At 38.0% G+C, this 16405-nt stretch overlaps 1 protein-coding gene across 7 annotated transcripts in view; it reads right to left on the bottom strand.

Annotated features, from left to right (window-relative positions):
- ADGRL2 (adhesion G protein-coupled receptor L2) overlaps positions 1-2732 on the bottom strand; it is a 273375-nt gene extending 270643 nt beyond the window's left edge. For 3 of the 7 annotated variants that reach the window (XM_055084505.1, XM_055084503.1, XM_055084504.1), the window contains exon 1: positions 2552-2732. The gene's annotated coding sequence lies outside the window, so the exon portion shown is untranslated. The remainder of the gene's footprint in view (positions 1-2551) is intronic. The other 4 variants (XM_007106419.4, XM_007106420.4, XM_055084500.1 and 1 more) reach the window with 3 other exon arrangements.
- Between the last annotated feature and the right edge of the window lie 13673 nt (positions 2733-16405).

Here is a 16405-nt window from a genome sequence, read left to right on the forward strand (position 1 = left end):
CGCTGAGCCTGTGCTCCGCAACGGGAGAGGCCACAACAGTGAGAGGCCCGCGTACCGCAAAAAAAAAAAAAAAAAAAAAAAAAATCTGTCCTATATCATCTACATGATGTGTCCAGCTTTTCTCCTTGAGAAATTATAGATTTAGGCTTTCAGAGAAGGGTATTGACAGCCTTCCTCTTCAATCTATTCTTATAAAACTTTGGAGCTTGCTTGATAGACTGTTTCACATATCCTTTACAGTGTCCATTTGGCCCTGGGGGTGGAAGCAGCTCCTTTCATCTTACACAAGAATGGGGATGAAGAAACATCTGAGAGGGAATTAGTCTCCCAGAAAGGCCAGGAGAACTGTGTGTGTGGAAGGCCATAGATTCAAGTTTCTGCAAGTGGGCTTCTCCAATGTGATAATTGCTAATGGCATATATTTCCCAGGGAAACAGAGTTAGGTGCCTTCATGCAACCCCTGAGAGAAAGGAGATGGCAAATGCAGGGTCTGTTGTGTACCTTGCTTACTATTGTATATCCTCTGCTTTGCAGCATCTGACAAAAAAATAGGTGCTCCATAAATATTTGTACAATAGAATTGAAATGTATTAAAATGTATTAAATGCATTGGCAAGGAAATAGATAGTAGCATTGGTAGTAGTAATAGCAGATTTGGGGGACTTAGGTAAATTCCTTATATTCTTGTACCACTTTCTGAAGAAAGTATCAGATATTTTCTTCTGGTTGTGATTAAGGAAGATTTTTTTCCCTAGGGTATTGTGAAAGAAGCTGGGAATTTGGTTGAAGCTGATCTCTGCTAAGAGATTCAGGGGTCAGAATGGAAAATCTCACCTCAGTACATTTTAGGATTAGGTGCTTTCTCAAATAAATCAATCCTTTCCCTGAAGCCTCTGGCCACTGATGCTGGACACAAGATACTAGATTTGATACATAAGTAGGCAATTCAACTGTGACCATTGCTTTATTCCTCCTTGGAATTTACATATAAATTTAACTTTTTAAAATGTAGTTTCACCAATGATGAAAAATGGCCATTTTGGATAATTACATGAAACGTCAAATAGAAACATTCTATAACTGGTATAAACGTTACTGACATCACATTGGCGTTATTGCAATGTTTCGTGTACCCTCGACAGTGTTTTAAAAGCCCAAAACATTTTATTTTAATCAGGAAGAAAACAAGGTATGTCACCGATAAAAACAACGCACATATTTTTGTGCTTATTATTTAAAGAAAGGAGAAACATCTGAAATCTGTTTGTTAACTACAGTATAATACAAATTAGCCTGCAGGCACTGTGTGTGCTGTATTCTGTCTGCTTGCCAGCCCCGCTTAGTCCCAACGTATTAATGAGCAAGTACAAGTATTTGAACAATCAGCATTTCCGCATTTGCATGCAAACTCTCATGCTGTGTAATTATACACAGAGCTGGCACTCAAATTAATTAAAGTTGATTTCTCTGTGACTGCAAACTGGTCATATCCTCAGCTTTGCCTTCTTATGAAGTTATCACTCTACATTCAACATGACACTTCTGTCCCTGGCATTCTTACTAATGCTAATATTCGACAATTGTGAATCCAGAATATTTTAGATTGCAGCTGACAATGGCTATGTGTTCTTGTGCTTTTCCTCTCCTCCCTATTTTCCCCTTTCTGGTATAAAGATAAAAAATAGCTTTTGAATGCCTGCTTTGTAATTATCTCAAATAATAATGCAAACAAATTACATATATTGTTTCAGCTCATTTCCTCCCCTCTTTTATGATTCCACCCACTTGATTAGCACTTACAAACAATTCATCAAGCTTAAAAAAAAACTGTTTATTTGATACTAGCAAACAATTAGTTTTGATGGTTTTGGTCTTAATTTTGAAAAGGCTTTAACAAATGCTGTTTTATTTTAATAGATAAGGATCTCATAATTCAGGATCAGGGAGATTAGGAGAGAAGGAAGCAGCAATGACTACTAGATTTGATTAAGACTTCTTCAATCCTCATCAAACAGAGACCATTATTTGCCAAAGAGATCCGTAAATGTTAACTTCTAGGGCAGAAGACTTTCCTTAGCTTTTCCACAGTAAAGCCATCTCCTTTTGGTTTCTCAGTTCCTCCGAAGTTACTCTTTCTGTGACAATTTCTTTGAAGAGACATCCTTAGAGCAATTAAGATAACATCATGATTCTGTTTCATAAATTTAAATCTCCGAATACAGGTGGCTACTAAAGCCGTCTTCATGTAGGGCCCTGGGAGATGATCTGCTTTGACACATTGTTCTGAAATCACTTTTTACCACTCAACCGCAGGTCACCATCACCCCATTTCTCTGTATCCCATTAACCAGAAACGGCACAGACAGCTATTGCAGGGGCTGGACGTCTCTTTTCAGAGCAGGCACCAAACAATTCTATCCCTCAAGTTCAAGATCCTGAAATACACTGCCAAGAAGATTGCCTCAGCAATCTACATTTGAAAGGGAAGATTGAGTAGGGAATCGCTTTATAATCTATCTCTAGTGATCACAAGAGATATAATTGCCCTTACCTTATTGGTAGTACTTCTGGGTCCACATAGAACATCAGTTAGCAAACTCCCTTCAAATTCCAATTGTCATACAATGAGAAAAGAGTATCTTTCCCGGAGAGGCTCTGGGGAGATCACAGTCACAACACTATTATTGTGATCCGAAGTCTGCCCTTCTGTCTTGTCATGAATTTCCTATGCAGACAGGTGTCATACTGGCATGAATTTTGTTGCCAAGTACACTTTAAGAGTGGGTGCGGCTGTGATCATGTAGCCAGTTCCACCAGTCTCTAAACCCTCACAACTTTCATTGCTTTCAATATTTCACTCAAGTACCCAGTGACTTCATGAGTTACCCACGCACTGGACCCGACTAATAGAGGTGTGGGAACAGTATCGAGTTAAGCAGCACCGTCATTGTAGTACACAATGCTCATTGCTACTGGCAAATACCTGTTTGCTGACTCAGGATTGGACTGCACTAAGCAGGACTAGGCAGTTCTACTGCTTTCTGTTTGTTTCCTTTTTAGAAACTATCCTCTTCTAATTAACCATTTGGCAAAAATAGGTTCTTTGTGATAGTCATTCCTTAAAAATATAGCCTTTTTAAGCATAGAGAACTACTATATTCTAACCTTTTTAAAAAACAAGCACTCTCAAAGCAAAAGACAAAGAAAATTGGAATTCCCCAAATAATTAAAACGAACATCACTGCATATGTTGTATATTTTGCTCTTAAATTTTCTGATAGCAAATCAAATAGTTATGTTTCTTTTACTTTTTCTTAAAAGAAAAGGATATCCAATAAAGATGTTAAAAAAAAAAGAAAAGGATAATAGGAGAAATGTTCTGTAAACATCTTAGGAAAAGGGAAGCTTTCCCTCTTTACAGAGTAGTAGAATAGCTGGTACTCAATGATTTTTTAATTGATGGTAGTATTAAAAAAAAGTTGATTGGCTACATATTTTTTATAGGAATATGCGTAAATGAAATTCAGGTATGGAAATAGCAGGACAGGATTTTAGAAACCTGCCAAAATTTTATGTTTTAATAATCATTGTAAGTGTAACATGATCAGAACAAAGTCTAGAAAATATGGGTCTCAATATGTGTAAATGGTATGTCTTTGACTTACAATTTCTACCCACTTTATCAATGTCCTCTGGAAGTGGTAGAATATTAATTTTCTCAGACTCCTTAATTCCTCAATGACATTTAAATCAAGCGGACTGTTTTGCTTTTTTTTTTTTTTTTTTTTGGATTGATTTATTCTCAAATATCAAAGTTTGGTCCAAAATCCTACCCAAAGCAGGAATTCCTATATAATACTGTTTTTCTTCAACTTGCCCACCATCTAGCATAAAATTGATGTGTAGTGATATTCAATAAATTTTTGCTAAGTAAATGTTTAGCTATACATTTTAACTGTGATGTGGATATTGTAAATGATATAAATCAACTAACCTGCAAACTCTTGAAGCCTTCCTTTCTGAACAGGGCTTATACAGGTTTGCACATAAATGTGAATGGTAATCATTTGTTAAATAAATTGAAATTAAATAACTTTGAAGAGAATACATCACTAAGTCTAAGACAATCCATTCTCATTTTAAATAGAGATCTTCCTTATGTTTGACCAATATCTTCCTGAATTGTCCATTCTTTGGTATGATTTTTTTCTGAAGCTTCATGAAGTTTTGAGGATAAATTTAATCCTTATTCCACATGAAAGTTATTCAACTATTTGAAAAATGACTATCCCTTTTCCCTAAGTCTACTCTTTTTTCAACTTGAACATTCCTTTAATCATTCTAATATGAGATGGCTTTTAAGGCCTCTCCCCATACTGGATAGATTCCAGTTTGTCCATGTCTCTTCTAAGTGTGGCATCAGAACTGAATGCATTGCTTGAGATGTGGTCTAATTATGCAAAGTAAATGGGTACGGATGCCTGCCTTGTTCTGGACTCTATTTCTAACAATTTAGAATTTCCTGAAGGCAGGAAACATACTCTGAGGAGGGGTTAGTACCATTATCATATTTTTAGTTGCTGAACTTTTATGAAACTAAAATGTCAAATCTTTTTCATACCAAATTCTGTCTAATCAAATCTCTTGCAACTTCTTCTTGTTGCCATTGATATTTTGGATTGAAATCACGGACTTTCTATCCATCCATGTGAGAGCTTATCTTTGGTATTGGCCCATTGTTCTAATTATTTGTGGCAGTTTTGGATCTTGATTTTGCTATCCTGTGTCTTGGTTGCTATATTTCATTTTGTGTCATTGTTTAAAAGACGTCTGAGTGGCTACTATGGGTCAGGCACTAAATCAGGCAGTGAGGATACCAAAAGCAAGAAGACATGGTCATTTTCCCAAAAGAGCCCACAGCATAGCAAGGAGACTGCCAAAATAATTATTATTATTTCTTCAAATCACTGGCAAAAAAAAAAAAAAAGTGCTAGTGCACCTCTCAGAGATGTCTCTTCAGATTGAAAACCAATCAGCCTTAGCTAGTGAGAATAAAGTACAACACCTATCATTTTTATTGAGCACTTATTTAAGTATAGGTAAAAAGCACCTCAGGTACATTATGCCATTTAAGAAGCACAATGTCTTTGTGATATAGATAGTTGTAAACCCTTGTTACAGTTGAAGGGATTAAGGTTCAGGAGTTTATGCAAGTTGCACAAATTTACATAGCTGATAAGTTGCAGGGCTTCAATCTGAACCACCAAAAAAGAGGTAATTCTGCCATTTTTAAAAACTTCCTAACCATATTATAAACTAGCTCTAACTTATCTACTAAGAATGTATGAGTACTTTGATTAAAAGACTTACCAAATTTAAACTCTCTTTTGAAGAGTAAAAGTAAATTAGTGTACTTGGGGTTGCTGTGTTCTTAGCGAACCCATACTGATTCTTAATAGTCACTGCCATCTTCTCAAAATGCTCACTTTTACTTTAATAATCCTGTCTAAATTTCGCTAGGGACTCAGGTTAAACTCACTCGTTTGCAGTTCACAGAATCTTTCTTTCTTTCCTAATAAAATCAGGTCAGCTTCGACTCATCTCCAGTTTGCTTAATTCTGCCCCATTCTCTGTGATAACGCAAAAATAATTGGCGTAGGTTCCATGAATACATCTGAAGTTCTTTCTTTCCTGAGGACACTAGGGCATATTTATGTAGCTCTCAGCTTCACCCTCTTGGGGTTCGCTTCTTGTAATGGGACTTACTGGAAGTAAAGTGAAGATTGAATTGTTCTGCACAAAGTCTTACACTTAAGACACACTTCAAAAGTATTTGCCGAAAAAAATCTACATAATGGAGAGGGGAAAAAAAACTCCACAAATCTGTTTTATAAAAAAGAAAAAAGACCACTATTTTTTGCCTTCTCAGGAGGAGCAATTCTTATATCACACACGAATGGTTCTTTTGTTAGGGAAAACAACTAGGCAAATCTGGACAAGGCATTCAAGTTGAGAAAGTCAAGTCTTTTTGGGCATAGCCTGATGGGTATCACTGGATAAAGACACAGCTAAATTTCTCTATAATGAGTGATAAACAATTTGTCAGTCTGAGAAACAAGACTTGGCCGTGGGAAGAAGGGAAGAGATATGAAAAGTGTAGTGGTGTGAGATGTTGCCCAAGAACATGGCAGAAAGCCCAAAACACAACCCAGGACTACAGCCAGGGAGAAATTCTGAAGCCGCTCACACTCAAATCTCAACACAGAGCTGCCCCGGCACTGTGCTAACCCAAGAGGTGACCCTGGAATGATGATACAGAACAAGGTCCTTTTCTTCAAGATGGAAATACAGTGAATGATCTCAATTTTGTAAAATGAAAAATATCTTTAGAAGAAGAAATAGCTTCTGGGTTTTCTTCTTTTTTTTTGAGCACTTTTATTAATTCAGTTTGAGAGGATATTAGAAAATACGAAAGCCCTTATCTTATAATTTTCTATTAATATGATTTTTTCCTAAGTGTACTTTTATTATAGTATATTTTTAAGAGCAGTATTAATTCTTTTACAGAATAGTATATATTTTTATTACATAGAAAGGCCAAAGATTATTTCTGGTAGATAAGGGTAGAAGAAAGGAAGGTATGCTTTCAAGAGACTCTAGAGTCCCCCAGATGTGAAAGATTTTTGAAAATGTTATTTCATTCTACCTAGAAAAGACTAAAGTATCGGTTTTATATGAATTTCATAGACATAACCAAAAAATTAGCAGGAAATAAAGACTTTCTGAGAAAACTTTTTTTTCCAGAAGAACATTGTGATATTAACTCAATATTTCTAAAATATTTTAATAAAATAAATATGTCTGTTAATAAAAATAATAAATTCTGATGGATAAAATATAGATTATATTAAAAGAGATATACATATATGTGTGTGTATGTAACAGAAAATTTAACATTCACAATTTTAATCACTGTTCGACTGTATAGCTCAGGGAACTCTACTCAGTGCTCTGTGGTGACCTAAATGGGAAGGAAATCCAAAAAAGAGGGCGTATATGTATACGTATAGCTGATTCACTTTGCTGTACAGTAGAAACTAACACAACATTGGAAAGCAACTATACTCCAATAAAAATTAATTTATAAAAAAATCACTGTTCGGGCTTCCCTGGTGGCGCAGTGGTTGAGAGTCCGCCTGCCGATTGGGCCCGTGAGCCATGGCCGCTGAGCCTGCGCGTCCGGAGCCTGTGCTCCGCAACGGGAGAGGCCACAACAGTGAGAGGCCCGCGTACAGCAAAAAAAAAAAAAAAAAAAAAGAAAAAAAAAAAAAAATCACTGTTCGAAGGTAAAAATTTGTTGCTGAGAATGGTGCTCTTTGGTAATATGCAGTATTGGAAGCATCAGCACAGTAGTATTATGCTAATGCATTACGGCTGGAAGACGATCCTCACTGAAAAATTTAAGAAACTGAATACTGAACAGTTAGTTAGTTGCAGAAGGGCAATTACGGGACCGAGTCTGGTTTCATTATCTAAGATGAGTGAGAATAAAATGCAAAACTGAAACATAAATGATGCAGGGCATATTAAGTATATGATTTCTTTTTTGTTTTAATTATCTAACTTTTCATTAATAAGTGTTTTGAAATATGTAAACCTTTCTTTGATGCTGGCTATTTCAAAGAAAAATATTATATGGACTTATATTATATTATAATAATTCTAATAGCTAACTTTTTTATTACCATGTTCCAGGTATTGTGCCAAACATTTTACATAAATTTTCTCATTTATTACTACCACAACTCTATGAAGTAGATGATATTATCATTTCCCTTTAACAGAGGAGAAAACTGAGGCACAGAGAACTTAAGCAACTTGTTCAAGGACACACTGTTAAGCAAATAATTGAGCTAGCATTGAAACTCAGGTAGAATCTGCAGACTCTATGCTACCCCTATTAACTTATTTTGCATCTAATGTGTGCTTTCTTTATGTGCCCACTATGTTCTTAAGTGTTTTTCATATGATCTATACCCTCACGAAGGAGAAATTCAGCTTCCTAATTTATTTTGTCATGCTAAATGGTCCTTAATATCCTATTCAAATTGAGTATAAAATATACTTGTGTCCATTAGGACTCAGCTCAAGGGCCAACTTATTTATGGAACTTTTGTTGATTTCTTTGGGCAGAGCTGACCACTGACTTCTTTGTACACCCGGTACTCAGCACAGATGCCTATATATGCCCATAATATCCACTGCACCTCTTTATTTGCATATCTACTTATCTCCAGGGCCTAGCTTGGTGTTGGAACACAGTAGGTGTTAAAGAACATTTGTGGAACAAATCAATAACTGGGGCTACTCCTTATCTTTTCTTCATTATTTTTCAACACATAATTTTCCCTGCCAGGCACCAATTTGTCCCCTGCTGGGGGAAAGCAGAGTACTGCCTTCTCTAGACTTTGAATTAGTGTTTTCCCTGCTTACTAAACTAAAGTGCTAAAGAAACATGAGTTTCTCTGCTCAAGCAAAGAGCATTTTTGATAAATAAATAAGTTAAAAATACCAAATCAACAATCTTCTTGTTGGATTACCTCAAAGAGAAGTGGCCCAAAGCTAGCCCCCATTACCTCTGATAGATGTGGCTCAGTGCCATTCTCCTCAAAATCTTAATTATTAAGTGATCTGACCCACAGTTTAAACAGAGAAGGAAGCTGTAATGTTTTTTACCCTAGCATAGACCTGGGGAGAAGAGTAAGTCAAGTGCATGCAGACTCATGTGTTAGCATACTACTACTCTTTCCTCTCTTCAATTCATTCATCTGACATTTATTAAATTAATGACAGACTAACTAAATGATGGCATGGGGCGGGGTGGGAAGCTGCGGGTGGACTCTGAGATGGCTGCAGAGAGCAGGGGACCTTTGAGTGGAGTACTAGGATTAAGGTTTAGTCAAGAAAAGGGAGAGTAGCAAGTGGGCAGTATGAATAGTACCAGGAACGGCACAAATCACATGGGGACACATGCCCTCTTGGGCAACTGTGAGAAGTACATTGGAGGAAAAGGTTCTTGGAGGGGAGAAGAGATGGACATGTAGCCACACATTCTGGTGTGAACATTTTATGATAAAAGAATGTAGCAGAACTGCACTTTAGGCCTACCTCTGTCATGACCTCAAGGCATGGACTTATGAAAGTTCTTTTACACCAGAAGTGCAGAAATCAATTGCCTAAAAAGGCCAAGCAAGTAAAGATTAATGAGTGAGGAGACTGGGGATAAGGCAATAGCAGGTAGTAGCAGTATGCTGCTATGCGGGATAAGGGCCCAGTTATCCAGTGGTACCAGAACTTTCAACTTTTCCAATTTTTAAAGTATTGACAACTAACCTAATGTTTTATTAAATATTATGCTGGGAAAAAACAAATAACCATGTTACCATTCTACAACCCCTTATTTTAACTTTCTATTCTATAAAATAACACTTGCTCTATCTTCCTCTGAAAGATTATTAGAAAGATCAAATCATCTTGCAGATAAATATGTAGAGAATTAGTGTGCTATAGCAATTAAAATATCATTTGTATTATTATTAATGTTACCAATTCTTATTTTTTCAATAAGCTGATTTGTGTCTCACTTACTCTTCCCCATCTTTGTTTTTATCTAACACTAATCCAAAAAGAGCATGGCATACCATAACCTGACATCAAAGGAATCAGTCCAACATTGTTTATTGCTAGGTGAAGGTTAGTTGGTACCTTTGTTATCCCACCTGACTCAAGTTATTTGAGCATTGGCTCTTCCTTTGGCAGTAGGATAGGTATAAACACTTTTAAAATACTTTATCTAATTTGATTATGTATATATATTAAATACATATATATGCCATTTTGCCTTGGCCTACATAACTTTGGATAACCAAAAGTCTAAAAAAGAAAACTAAGAGTAGACGTTACCCAAACATACAGGTATGAGGTATCAAAATACTCTCTATTTTTAAATTATTATTTCTTTTCTACAAAGCAGAGATTCTCTTATACTTACACAGTTTTGGGCCAAAGTTTTGTTTCTCCTTACCCAATTTGTAGGCTAAACAAAACAAGCACAGAGTTGATACCAACAAATACTAAAGACAGATCCTAGAACTAAAAATAATTAGATGTTGGCAGGGCTCCCCACCTGAACTTGCAGAATCTCTTTAACTTTTAAGTCATTAAACAGGATTTATTTCATTTGTCTGAAATGATTTTAGTGTGGTCCTGACAAACAGTGACCTCTCAGATTTTCTGTGCATGTTCCTGTGCTGGTTGACAGGTCTGTACAATTTTCATAGAACATATTCAGATTCTCTGTGGCATGTATGCTCTTTTAAGAAACCAAAAATCTCATAAGTCTCCCATAAATTTTACCCTGCTGCTGATTGGAACTTCTTCAGAAGCAGCACCAGAATAACCAGGTCTTCTTTAAGTGCTTCTGTAAAGCATTTATTTCAGGATCTGTGGTTGAGGCTTTCACTGCAGGCAGCCCAATAAGGTGTAGATTAAAAATGCGAAAAAAACCCACAACAACCCTCTTGAAGTAGAATTCTGGATGTACCAACCAGCAAGAGTGAAATGAATCACATGTTTCCTGTAGGTGACATTCTACTCTATGTCTTAAGGTATCTCAGCAGGAAAAGTGTAGGTTTGCCTAGAGAGAAGTGTAGGAAAAATTTACAAAGAAATGAAAAACCTAGAAATGAAGAGGGCAGGTTGCCAATTCTGTGATTTTTAATTAGGAATATTAAAAAACTGAGCCCTCTGTATAGATAGCCAAAACCACCTTTTATACTTCCTGGAAATAGGGCGGCAACTCCATTTCATCCTCTCCAAGACAGTCTTGGACTTCCTGATGAATAGAAGTGGAGTACTGAATTTTACATTCTGAATGAGGCTAAAAGCAAACTGAATATTGGGAAGATCAAATCTATGGCATCTGCTGTTGGTAGTCTGGGTCACAGTGAGAGAGAATTGGAAGTACTACTCCATTTGCTCAGTATCAACTTATTTCCCTTTTTCTTTGTCCTCTTATTTTTGTGAATAAGTGGGAATCAAAGAAAAATTTGGGACAGAATGAGAAGAGCCTCAGATGTTGGGGGATGGAAGAAACAGTAACAGAGTCTGAGTTTCAGGTATCCACAAGAGATAGATCTCATCCAAAGATTGGATCTTATTGGGAAAACAAAAGGACATTGTGTTTGTGAAAACTCCAGTAGGACTACCCTCAAGAGAGTTGCAAAATCACAGTCTGATGGAGCTTTAGGAAATCTGTAAGATCAAATCAATCAAAAACACTTAACCTGGGCTTCCCTGGTGGCGCAGTGGTTGAGAGTCCGCCTGCCGATGCAGGGGACGCGGGTTCGTGCCCCGGTCCGGGAGGATCCCACATGCCACAGAGCGGCTGGGCCCGTGAGCCATTGGCCGCTGGGCCTGCGCGTCCGCATCCGGAGCCTGTGCTCCGCAGCGGGAGAGGCAACAGCAGTGAGAGGTCCGCAAAAAAACAAAAAACAACAAAAAAACACTTAACCTAAGCTTCAAACAAACTTTTTCCTTCTTGGCTTTTGATGACCTTTCCTCCCATTCCACTCCTGGGAGTCATTTCTGAAGTTTCAACCCTTTATTCTGTCACCTACAAGACCCCTTCTCCAGCCACATCTGGGGTGGGTGGAATGGAATGGCAAAACAACAGGTTTGGGTGTGGTATGGTTCTTATATTCTCCAAGGGTCTTGGTCATTAACTTTTGTATTTACATCGCAAAATGAGGATGTGCAATATGTTTTGCAAATCTGAGACCTCACAACATCTTCCCCTTCTACAAACAGATCAACCGATTGAGTCTCTTTTCCTAGTTGACTGTCTCTGCCACAGGTCTGGGAACTTCTTAAAGAAAGAGACTGTGATGTATATTTCTGAAATCCAGAAGTACCTTTAGTATAATAGGCACTCCATAAATCTATGTTGAGTAAAGAAACAAATCTTAAACATTTAATATCCTCTTAGATGCTCATTTAGCATAGTTACAGGTTAGAGATAGGAAAGAAGTATTATACCTCAGGAAAAGTAAGGAGGCACATTTATACTGTAAACTTAGTCCTAAGTCAGACTAAGATTCACTATATGAGGAAGGCTGACAAATCCTATATTTTAGTTATAATCATTAGCCAAAGTAAACTACTGTATTTCCTTTTCATTAAAGAAAGTATTTGAAAACAGTTTGTATAAGGCAATAATTCTTAAGATTTGGGGGGGTTATAAATCCTTTTGGGAATTCAAGGAATGCTATGGACTCATGAGAAAAAAGCACACATTCACATCAAGCAACAAACAAACAAACAAACAAAACAAGAAAGTTTGTTCATGAACACCCTGAAGCACATTCATGGACAAACCTGTGTCCCACGTTGGGAACTTTCATAGAGGGAGAGCCGTTGAGTGGTGACCTTCAGGGTCCAGAAGAGGGCTTTCAAGAAAAGGTTTAGAACAATAGACTTGTATACAGCGTAATCACAAATGCCATCCATTCCGAGAGACTGATCTGAAAGGAACAAATATGCACAGGGAGCGGCCCCCTCTCTGTGAAGGTGATGGAATTTTCATGCACACCCCACAGGGTAGAAGCATTCAAAGACGCTTGTTTAAGCCAGATGACACGCAGAAGTATTATGGCCATATCACACTGTCCTCGCATCCAAAGAGACACACACAGTAGACTCACTGTGCTGAAACACATTAAACATACCCCAGGTATGGGGTTTGTGTCCTGGAAGCTTAATGTAAAGCTTAAAATATTTCCTAAACAAATTAAATGAGAAATTACTGTCATTAATCACCTTCTGATTCTTTAAACTGTTTTTTCCTTGTACCTAAAATTTAAGCTGATTACCAGTCATTCCCAGAGATTCAAAGGTGAGGGAAGGACTTGCAAGAGAAAACAATCCGCATCTCAGTTGTCCTTTCTGACCCCCGCACTCTCCTCTTCCCAGCAACGGCTTCCTTCCCCTAATAGTTTCCTCCTTGCAATGGCAGAAAAAAAAATAGTGAACTTTCTAACGGAGCCAATTTCAAATTGCCAAACTAGAATCTGGAAGGTTGCTGTTTAAAATGCTTTTGTAGCCAAACAGATGTATTTCTAAATTTTACTTCACTTCATTCACTGGCTTCTCCTCCACTATATTTAGGATTCTTTGCTCATTTTCTTGTCATTTTCCATTTTGTTGCTTTTGTTTCATATTTGAGTAACTGTAGGTCAAATGTACTCCAGACTATTCTGTTAAAGACGTGAAAATCAAATAGAAACTGCATGATTAACGATATGAATCATCTGTTTTTTTAAAAACAGGAAAGTAAACAAGTGCTTAGCAAAGCCCCACCTGCTTTGCTGCTGTTGTGGTGCTGTGCATATCATGAGGAAAACAATTCCCCCTTCTCAAGGCTGAACTAAAATTAGGCTCCACCTGCAAGATGTTAATGAAAACTTACACAGCTGCATTCCAGAAACAAGTTACCCAGAGTGCTTTTGGAAAGCTCTGTGTAAAAGCAAACTTGTTAGTTTGCCTAATTCCCAAAATGTACTATTAATTTTAATGGCAATTATTAGCACAATAACCAACTGATAAGTAATCTCAAAATAGATCCAGTATTATCAAATAGGAAATATACTGTAATTTTAACCACACATCCTGCTGGGTTTAACCCCTTACTCACAAATGCACACTTCCTGTCTCTTTTTCGGCACTTGCATTCAAACGGAAGACATGAGAACAAATGAAGTCACTGGAATGGGCTGCAAACAGTTCCAGTTTGTAAGGGGCTCCCCTTATCCACATGCTGCTTAATGGGAAAAAGGATGGGAAGCACATGCTTCCTTTGCCCTTGATTCCTTTTGCAGATTCTCAAGCTTTCTTTGGAAAGAAGCCTCAAATCAAAACCAAATCGCATGAGATTCACATCCACCCTTTTCTTGCAGATTTAAGACAGTGGCAGCTCGTGCATGCTCATCAGAAGAGGTGACCTTCCCAGTCCATTTCCAGGTCAAGCCTTCACAGCTTTGTTCTACAGGCCAAATGGCTCAATGTTAATCCCCATTAACTTTTCCAGATCATACTTATAGTGCTTACCCTTGGACAGAAATATGTGTTACAGTTTAATTATTTACTAAATTATGTGTGTCAGAGATTAAAGAAGCTGCCATTTGGAGATGGAGAATCTCTGCTTTTCAAAAGTCCCAGCCTTGAAAAAAAAATCCGTGTTCATCATTTCCTTTGCTTGCAATTTAGTCCTATCAAAGGAGCAGGAAATGCTGACAGTTGTTCTGATTTGATCTATGTTCCCAGTGTTGCATGTGCTGTATAGCTTCTTAATATTTTCACAATTACACTTTCTTAAAGGCTCTTCAGAACAATTAAAAAAAATGTCTCAAAGTCAAATAGGCTCAATTAGATCTGGAGCAGCAAATTCAGTTTCTGTTAGAGATTAAATAATGAAGAAAATAACAATGCTAACAAGTAGGAGACTGCCTTTCATTAGCCTATCTGATTTCATTAGCCTAATTCACACTATTAATTATTGGTCTGATGAGATCATCAATGTAAGTATGCCAGCCACATGATGGCTGCATTTGGGGAATATTCAGTCTTTTTCAAGATTTCTATGCGGCCCTCAGATGATGTTTCCGTTTCATTTCCACTTCAGGCTGCGGCCCTACTCAATAGATGTATCTGAACCTCCTATGAAAGCAACATTGCCAGAATAAACATTTTGTTTATTTACACAGTCCTGCTTGCAACTGTCAACAAAGAAATATAAAAGGAGGTTTAAATTTTTATTCCTAGAGAGTGAACTCCTTTGTGTTTCTACAATGCAGGTCATTACAGACGCGGCTGCCCCCAGAGAACGAGCAATTCTCGAGCCCGTGGTAACAAAGGGCTGAGGATTTGGCAGTGAGGTAGTGGACTGGGCCACTTAGATAACTTTCATTCACTGTAGGAGCCCAAGGGAACAGTGCATGGAGGCAGCTGCACTGCCTCGGTTCATGGTGTAACTTTACACTATTTTCCCTTTAAGTCGCTACTAATCCTTTGGGTTTACATGTTTTTTGGGGGCTACATCAGAGAAAAGCAGTGTGAAATTGCCTGAAAGCCTCCTTATAAATAAGACTTACAGGGCTTCCCTGGTGGAGCAGTGGTTAAGAATCCGCCTGCCAATGCAGGGGACAAGGGTTCGAGCCCTGGTCCGGGAAGATCCCACCTGCCGTGGAGCAACTAAGCCCGTGCGCCACAACTACTGAAGCCCACAATTCTCGAGCCCGTGGTAACAAAGGGCTGAGGATTTGGCAGTGAGGTAGTGGACTGGGCCACTTAGATAACTTTCATTCACTGTAGGAGCCCAAGGGAACAGTGCATGGAGGCAGCTGCACTGCCTCGGTTCATGGTGTAACTTTACACTATTTTCCCTTTAAGTCGCTACTAATCCTTTGGGTTTACATGTTTTTTGGGGGCTACATCAGAGAAAAGCAGTGTGAAATTGCCTGAAAGCCTCCTTATAAATAAGACTTACAGGGCTTCCCTGGTGGAGCAGTGGTTAAGAATCCGCCTGCCAATGCAGGGGACAAGGGTTCGAGCCCTGGTCCGGGAAGATCCCACCTGCCGTGGAGCAACTAAGCCCGTGCGCCACAACTACTGAAGCCCACGCCCTAGAGCCTGTGCTCCGCAACAAGAGAAGCCACTGCAATGAGAAACCCGTGCGCTGCAACGAAGAGTAGCCCCTGCTCGCCGCTACCAGAGAGAGCCCACATGCAGCAATGAAGACCCAACACAGCCAAAAAATAAAATAATAAAATAAATTAAAAAAAAAAAAGTCTTACAATATAGACCAGGTTTGTTGATGAAAAGACTGAGAGAAATGCCCTTGAGGGCCCCAAGAACCATTTTACAAGGCTCCCACTGTGATTTTTTTTGGTCTCTATCTAATGACTGCTAAAAAAAAATTACTAACTAGGTTAAAAATCTCCCTGGCCCCAAATTCAGTTGGAAACAGAGCCTTAGCATTAACATAAATCCTGTCTACATATTTACTAACCAATATTGCTTGTTTAAACTTCATCTTCTCTTTCTAGAAAATATCTTACTCCTTTGACAAACAGAAGAAGGAGAAAGCAAAAAAGCAGGAAACCTGAGACATCAGAGATTGGAAGAGCAGACTAAGATTCCAGGGACTCTGGATTAGCTTCCTAAACTATGTACAAGGTACCAGTGTGGGCCATTAACATGCTTCATCTTCTTAGGTCAATTCTTTGAAGTGCTGTTGTTCCATTTTAAAGATGAGGAAACTGAGGCTAGTAAATGGCTAAACCATTCATTT

This window comes from Physeter macrocephalus, chromosome 4 (assembly GCF_002837175.3).
Source record: "Physeter macrocephalus isolate SW-GA chromosome 4, ASM283717v5, whole genome shotgun sequence".
Lineage (NCBI taxonomy): Eukaryota > Metazoa > Chordata > Mammalia > Artiodactyla > Physeteridae > Physeter > Physeter macrocephalus.